Here is a 7,570-nt window from a genome sequence, read left to right on the forward strand (position 1 = left end):
TTGTTTAGGCCCGAACATCTACTGTCTGCATTGATGATGCTTTATTCTGCAATCAATTCTATAAGGTTATGCGGCTTAATTGGCTAAAGGTTGTTGCTCCGCCATCCAGTGCATAGCCCATTTTCTTTATTGTTGGGCACTTCTGTTTAAGTTTTGTTCTCTTTACTGGCTGACTCAAGTTCTGATGATTGATAATCAGTTGGATGCACAGACTCTGGCACAGACAAGTACCCAGAACTTTACCTGCCTCTTTAGAAAAATGTAATGGTTACTCAGAATATATATTAATTTACCCACTTTTAACCTTTAAGTGTACTTTTTACTTTATTTTTTCTTTACTACATCATTAAGAGTCCTCAACAACCTACCAATGTCTGAAGAAAAGGTCCTCGGCCTTTTTGACTTGGACTCCTAATTCAACATTAAAGAGTGTCATTTTTGGGCTAATGGAGAGCTGTGCAGACTGGCAGATGCCCTTTTAATTCCCCACAGAGAGATTGAACTGGACTCCTCTAATTTGCTCCAAGGCTCACTGCCACCCTCTCAGAAATGGATGTGGATGAATTTTGAATCATATTTCAATGCAATCTGGTCTGAATAATAAGATCAGTTAGGCCATGAATTAGAGACATGACGCAGATATTATCCTGCTCTGTGCTGTCATTATCAGGGCAGCCAAGGAGAGGTTTTCTTTTGTCACGCACAAAAACAGTCAGGTCTGCTGCATCATTTGCAGATGGAGTGTATACTGCCAAATAAACTACTGGAATGTAAGACTCTGGATACATATTCACACCTACAGACCTCCCCCGGTCTGTGAATATGAATACAGAGTGAAAGTGCCAGGGGTAGAAAATCTACCTGGCCTTGGTGAACTCCATCCACAAGGACTATTGCATATCATGCAGAGAGACTGCACTGGGCCACTGAGGTTACACTCCTCCAGGAGAAAACTGTGGAAAGTTCATCCCTGGTAAAGCTTTTATCCACATGGACTACTTCTCCTCGCCTCAGGCTCTAGCCAAACTACTCCTATACTTGGACAGGAATGAAAACATGTAGAAACCAGAAAGCTAGCAGCACCACAGTATGATTCTCCTAAGGATCGATGCTATAGCTGCTGGTATTTTAGACATTTATCATGGTACCATAACCTATACAATATATCTTAATGTTGTAGCAAAAACAGACATGCAGGTAGAACTAAGTGTCAGTCCTGTTAAGTTTGTTGATGAATCACGAAAGTAGGTCTTTATAATTTCATCATTTCATTGTTCTCTTTTATCCCAGCATGAAACACAACAGTTGTAATCAGCATTCTTGACCAGGACTTTCCCAAACAAATTCTCTACCTCTCCTAACAGACTCTGTTGATGTATGCTGTTCATAAAACGTCTATGAATGTCAGTCAGTCTCAATGCACTTTGCACTTTTTATTCCAGAGTACACCAGTTTGGACTATTGCATTATATTTGAATAGATCAGTAATCATGTTAATGGCCACATTCTCAGACATTATAACACCCCCATTAAAGCTGTCACATCCTACTGCTGCACCCGAAGTTACGGGTAATGTAGTTTATTGCATTGCGTTATATTTGTAAAATATTTCATAAAAAATACTGTTTACTAAAGTCTTTGAGGCTATTAGCCTGATTAACTTAGAGAAATCTATGCTTTATGAAGTCCATTTGATGCACAGTGGTTGAGGGATGGTAGCTTAATCGTTAATAATGAGGATATTTATGTTCTTACTAAGCCAACAGAATACGTAAACACTGTGTGTGAGTGGAGAAGTGCTCCTCAGTAGAGAACGAAGCATTTCAAAAAATTACTGTGAGAACTCGCAAGATTATCTGTTAAGTTTGAAAAAGGTTACCCCCCAAATAATTACATTAATATGATTATTAGTTAATTATGCTTGTATTATTGGGGATATTTGTGAATAAGCACTGTATCCGAAGCCAGTCTGAACCACTAACGCCTCAGCGGTTGCACACTAGCGCTGATGTCTGTGGCTAATGTGGATTTAAGCATTCAGTACTGTCAGCAGCAAGCCCAGGATAGCCCATTTGTCTTAAAGTGAGCCCCTCTAGACCCATTCAACATCACTAAGTTAATAATCATAGACTGATGTACTTCATATTGTATGAAACATATTTGAACTTGATTATGCCATCATTTGATTGCACGCGTTTACAGTTTGAATGTAAATGTGTTTTCGCCTTTTGAAGAGCATGAATAAACAAAATGCTGCGGGGCTGCTCAAGGGATAAATGATCAAATCCTTATACATAATAACATTAGGATAATTGCATTGCACTATCCTCAGTAGTGTTCATAAGTTCATACCATTAGTTGTGTCCATGCATGCATGTGGAAAGAGAATATCACCCAGAGTTGCACCCATAGGTCTTTAAGGAGTCCTGAGTGCGAAAGGTGTTTAGATCCACTGGAGTGCAGAGGCTAACATTTTCTGCTTACACTATAAAAATGGAAGTACTTTGAAAATGCAGTTGAGGGGGAAAGCCAAAGTCAGAGTCTGCTAGAGGGTTGAATCACGCAGAACTTAATGCGTAAGACGTATGACCCCATTTTTAAGCTTGTGTATGAATCTTTATCTTTTTCTTTTTATGTTTGTGGCTGTCCTCACACAAAACTTAACTTATTATCAAAATGTATGACAATTAGTGTGACTCACTGCTGTGAGTCACACTAATTGTCAGGTATATTGTCAGGTATATTAGTTGCACTCCCAAAACCCAGACCTCAGTTTGGTATCTGCATGTGCACTCTGTTCTCGTAAGTATTTAAAAATTCCTTTGAACTCACATCTTAGATGTGAAGATTTGTTGATGTTTGTAGACTTTACACATTTGTCTGTATTCATCCAACTGCTTCTCAAGCCCCTGCATAAACAAGCATTTGTCTGTGTGGGATTAATAGAGAATAATTCATTTGGACATCAACACTTGTCAGAGGAATTGCTTTGGGAGATGCCTCAAGAACAAATAGTTCGCTGCAGCGGTAGGTTAGTCGTGATAACAACTAATGTGTTTGCCAGTTCCAAAGGCTTTAAACTCCACAAGTCAAAGATCCAATTCAGCCTCAGAGCGAGGAAAAAGTAATAGAGCTTTAGAGTTTATCAGTCCTGCTCAAAATCAGGCTGCACATTCCAGTTTAGCTTCAATCAGGGCTGAGTTTGCAGAGAGCTCCTGCTGTAAATGACAAACTGTAGATAAAGTTGGTCAAGTGGCCTCATAGTCGGGGAGGGTGTGAGGCTTGTTGTGCTTGTGCTCAACCAGCAGGATGCACTGCAGCCCCATCACGCACCAGCTTTAATGTCAGGAACAACTATCAAGCTGAAAAGCACCATTTCAGCGAGTTTGAGATGAATATTTATGTATGTGGGAAAATGAATACCATTTTTCACATAAATGAATATCTGCGCTCAAATTAGAGGTTGGAGAAATGGCTGAGATTATCTTGTTGCTTAATGCTTAATTGAAGCCAGCTTCTAATTAGCTTGGCTATTATCATCCAACTTAGGAACAATTCCAGATTTCTAAAACTTTTCAACACGGTGAGAATAGAATTTGGCCCCTAGAAATAAATTTAAAGCTACTGCATTATGAAGAATTGTAATCTGTGTCCTCTTGTCACAGCTTCACCCACTGTGACCTCTTTTTAATTCTCTCCCTGCTCAACATTAATTTAGCTAAGAGCAAAATCTCTGAATTAATGTCCCTTCATTCCTTTTTCCTACCGTGTCACCCTCATTACATGCTATGTAAGTGCTGGGTGTTTTACCTCTCACAAGGAAAATTAAAGTTCACTATGCTATACCTTCAGCAAATTGTCTTCGCTTTCCTTCTCAACGCTGTGCTGGCTGGGACAAATGACAGTGTTTCCTATACAGAAAGGACTTGTGTATTGAGCATTGGTGCCCTGAATGGATTCCTGTGGTTTTCATAAGAGTATAATTCCCCTGCTTGCGTCTGCACTGTAGGCTGGTGGCAGCTCTGATTGTGGCCATAGTGCGCGGCTGCCAGTGTGAATGAATTGTTCCAAAGTGATGTCCTGCACAAAGAGCTTACCTGGGAACAAAGCGCGACAGATTTCGATGCACTGCAAACTGCGCCAGGAATTCTGCCGCTGGACCACAAACGCTGGCACACCTGCAAGGTATTTTCTGGCATGCCTGTCATGCACATGCAGCACGAGTGGTGCTGGTGGTGATTGATAATTTCTGACCTGTGAGCGATCAACACTCGCCCTCCAACCCTCTAAATACAGCATATTCTAAACAGCCAGCAGCTCCCATTCTGTCGCCTCCTTCTGCTCCACTCTCTCTTTTTCCACCTCCCTTTGAATTATTGAGCTCTTTCTTTCAAGGGGACCAGTTCCTCTCATCAGATGTGTAGGCCATCAAGCTTGCTTCACCGCTCCTTCACCCGTGGCTGCAGCCGCCCCCATGTTGCCTCATGACATTGAGGAAATCACTTACATGTCCCCCACTTACTTCTCACTCCACCACTTGCTCCCTCTCAATCTTTTTTCAAGCTCACACCCTCCTAACCCCTTCTTTAAATATCTCCCTCTTCGCCTCCACAATTTCTATACCTCTTTTCCTGCAATGTTCCTCCATCTCTTTCCCTCAGCCAACCCATTCCCCCTCTTCTCCCTCCTTCCCTTGCTCTGTTTTTCTGTAATGTCACGGCCCACTGCTGGGTGTCACTGAGTTGATGGAGGGAAAAAATGGAGGACTGAGGGAAGGGAGGGGCTTGACAGGAGTGTGTGTGTGTGTGTGTGTGTGTGTGTGTGTGTGTGTGTGTGTGTGTGTGTGTGTGTGTGTGTGTGTGTGTGTGTGTGTGTGTGTGTGTGTGTGGACATGTTGGAATGAGAGACGGGGAGAGAGACAGACAGAGGCAAAGCGACAGACATTATGCCTGCGGGTGTGTCTTGTGTAAAATGCTCCATCCTGGTGAAAACACACTTGGCAGTTAATGTGTCACCACTTGCAATAAATCCATACAGCCTGGTGCTTGTGTTCCATTAAAGCCTCCCAAAGGACGTCTTTCTGTACATATGCATAGGCTGTAGTCAGTTTCCAACCTCTGTTGCAATCTTGTGCCACCTGAAGCCAAACGCGTTGTCTGGCACTAACATATACACATGGAAAAACCGTAGCAGACTGATTAAACTGTTTGTAATACTGCTACTCATGTTTACCTTGCAAACGCCCGCCAAATCACCGCCTCTATCTGGCTGTAGAAGAAGAGCAGAGCGGTCTTTGAAGAAAGAAAGAGAGCAACGACGCCTTTATTCTCTGCTCTGTTGTTGTAGCTTCATTTTGCGCCACAGAAAGCACTGAAGCGAAGCTTAAGGATCCCTTTTAAAAGCCATGGCAGCAGCGCATGCGATCTAAAACCTAATCAGGGAGACACTTCAGCTTGGTGCAATTGCAACATTATGAGAGTCGATAAGACCGTACTGTTTAATACAATGATTTTCACGTGTCATCTCTCTTTATCGCTCAGGTCAGTCAATAGAATTGATTCAATCAGCAGCACAGTACAAAACACAAACTGAAAAAAAAAAAAGAAATCGCCCATTCAGAGGCGAGCGCAATAGCAGACATCTCAGCCCCACAATACACTAACACACATGCATGCTCACACAATTACCAAACAGGGATTTGGGGATTGGGAGTTTGGAGGTGTTTATGTGCGTAGGATTTGGACTGTGAATTTGGGTGCAAATTCTGTTTGAGGAAAAGACAGATGTGTGCTCAGCCACCAAGACAGTAAATTCAGGGGGAAGTGCTTTTGGAAAGCCCCCCACAGCTATTCAAACAGATTAACGGCAACAAACATCCAAACAAAGCACAATAAAACACTGACAGTGGAGGGTCGCCAACTGACCGATGGCAACAATTGATTTATGCTTTATGGGATATATGCAGTGTATGGAGGAGGTTACGAGGTTTATAAGAAAAATGGAAGACAACGCCGACTGTGTGTGTGTTGCTCTGTGTAGGATTAGGGTTGAGAGAGGTCTCTGGCATGAGTGGGTGGTAAAAATGCCCAAACTCCTGTGATACGTGATGATCTGAGGAGGAAGTGGGAAGTGGCTGATCCGGTCCATGTTATTAGTCGAGCTCTGTTAGACCATGTAATAGCCTCACAGCGCAACAGGGAGTCGCTGTTCCAAGAACCGACTCTACCCAGTATGACATCCTGATATGGAAGATATTCGTAACGGTGCTACAGCAAACCTCGCTGGATGGCTGTGTACAGGTGTGTGTGTGTCAGTGTGTGCGTGTGTGTGTTCGGCTAGCTGCTCAGAGTGTTTGCATAAGTGCTGATTCTGCTCTTCCAAACCCTTCAACTCTGCATTTTTCCACAGACTTTCCCCCCTCTGCTGTGCCCTCATCTCCTCTCCTCTCTTCATTGCCACACAGCTTGCCTCCTCGCCCTTTGCCTCAATTCGTCACACATACCTTTTCATTACCCCTTCCGCCCCTTCCAATCCTGCCAAAAAAACGAGGAAAAAAAAAAAAAAAGCCCTCCGCCACCTCCTCCCCTCACAGAGAGTTGCAAACAACATGAGGTAGCGGGCATCAAGCAATATCTTAGAAAACTGAGAGCTTGACATTTATGAGACAGCTATGAACCTCTGTGATGTGAAGGGAACGATGTGAATGGAGTGGAGTGTGAGAGTGGATGCAGACGATAAGAGACAGAGGGACATCATCTGAGAGCCAAGTGGAAGGCATTTACACAGAATGAGAGAAAAAAGGCACCATAAGAGGGAATATAGATTCTCCTTACAAAGGAAAAGGGTGATCAAATGTAACCTGAGGAGAAGATGCTTCTGTATTATGTGAGAAAAGTAAAACATACAGACAGATTGTGTTTATGAGTCACTCCCGGTCTGACCTGGAGCTCAGGAGGATGTTGATCTTCTTTCTCTGGGGGGCACCTCACCTGTTTCTTGCACTTCAGATAACAAGAGAAGTAGCAGAGAAGCATTATCACTGTCGAAGATTACACTAGGATATATTTACCTGCCGATCTTAAACAGAAGCTGTGTGCAGTTTAATTATAGACACTTAGAACTTGCTACTATGCTGGCCTTTCAACTTTTTCAATTGCTGCACCAGAGAGAAAATTTTGGAATGGGTACGTACACAAAGGAGCTTAGATACTCATCAGAGCATAAACACACACACGTACGCACACAGTCCACACTCCACAGTGTGTGCATGCTCATGCAACCATACAGCATATTTAGCTAAGTAATAAAGCAGCATTGTTTAAAGAGAGAAAATACAGCAAATGAATCAATATACAGCCCCCATGCCAGGGCATTTTATGTGGCATCTGTTTTCCATTCCTTTGCTCGGCACAAAGAGCTGGCCCGGTGCCGCGGCTCTGTGGCCAATCTCTCTCAGCCAGGGTTGAGGTATGCAATCTGCATTGGGCTTCATCTCATTTGAGCTCACAGCAGCCTGGCTGAACATGCCTTTGTCTTTTCCCAGGAGTTTGGATGCATATCTATCAGAACG

The 7,570-nt window shown here is 42.9% G+C and overlaps 1 protein-coding gene across 2 annotated transcripts in view; it reads left to right on the plus strand.

The window, feature by feature from the left end:
- The window catches only part of adgrl1a (adhesion G protein-coupled receptor L1a), a 154,267-nt gene that overhangs the window by 1,372 nt on the left and 145,325 nt on the right, over positions 1-7,570 (plus strand). For both annotated transcript variants that reach the window (XM_084371691.1, XM_084371693.1), the window contains exon 3: positions 4,010-4,185. The gene's annotated coding sequence lies outside the window, so the exon portion shown is untranslated. The remainder of the gene's footprint in view (positions 1-4,009; positions 4,186-7,570) is intronic.

Source organism: Pagrus pagrus (assembly GCF_965226575.1).
Source record: "Pagrus pagrus genome assembly, chromosome: 13".
Lineage (NCBI taxonomy): Eukaryota > Metazoa > Chordata > Actinopteri > Spariformes > Sparidae > Pagrus > Pagrus pagrus.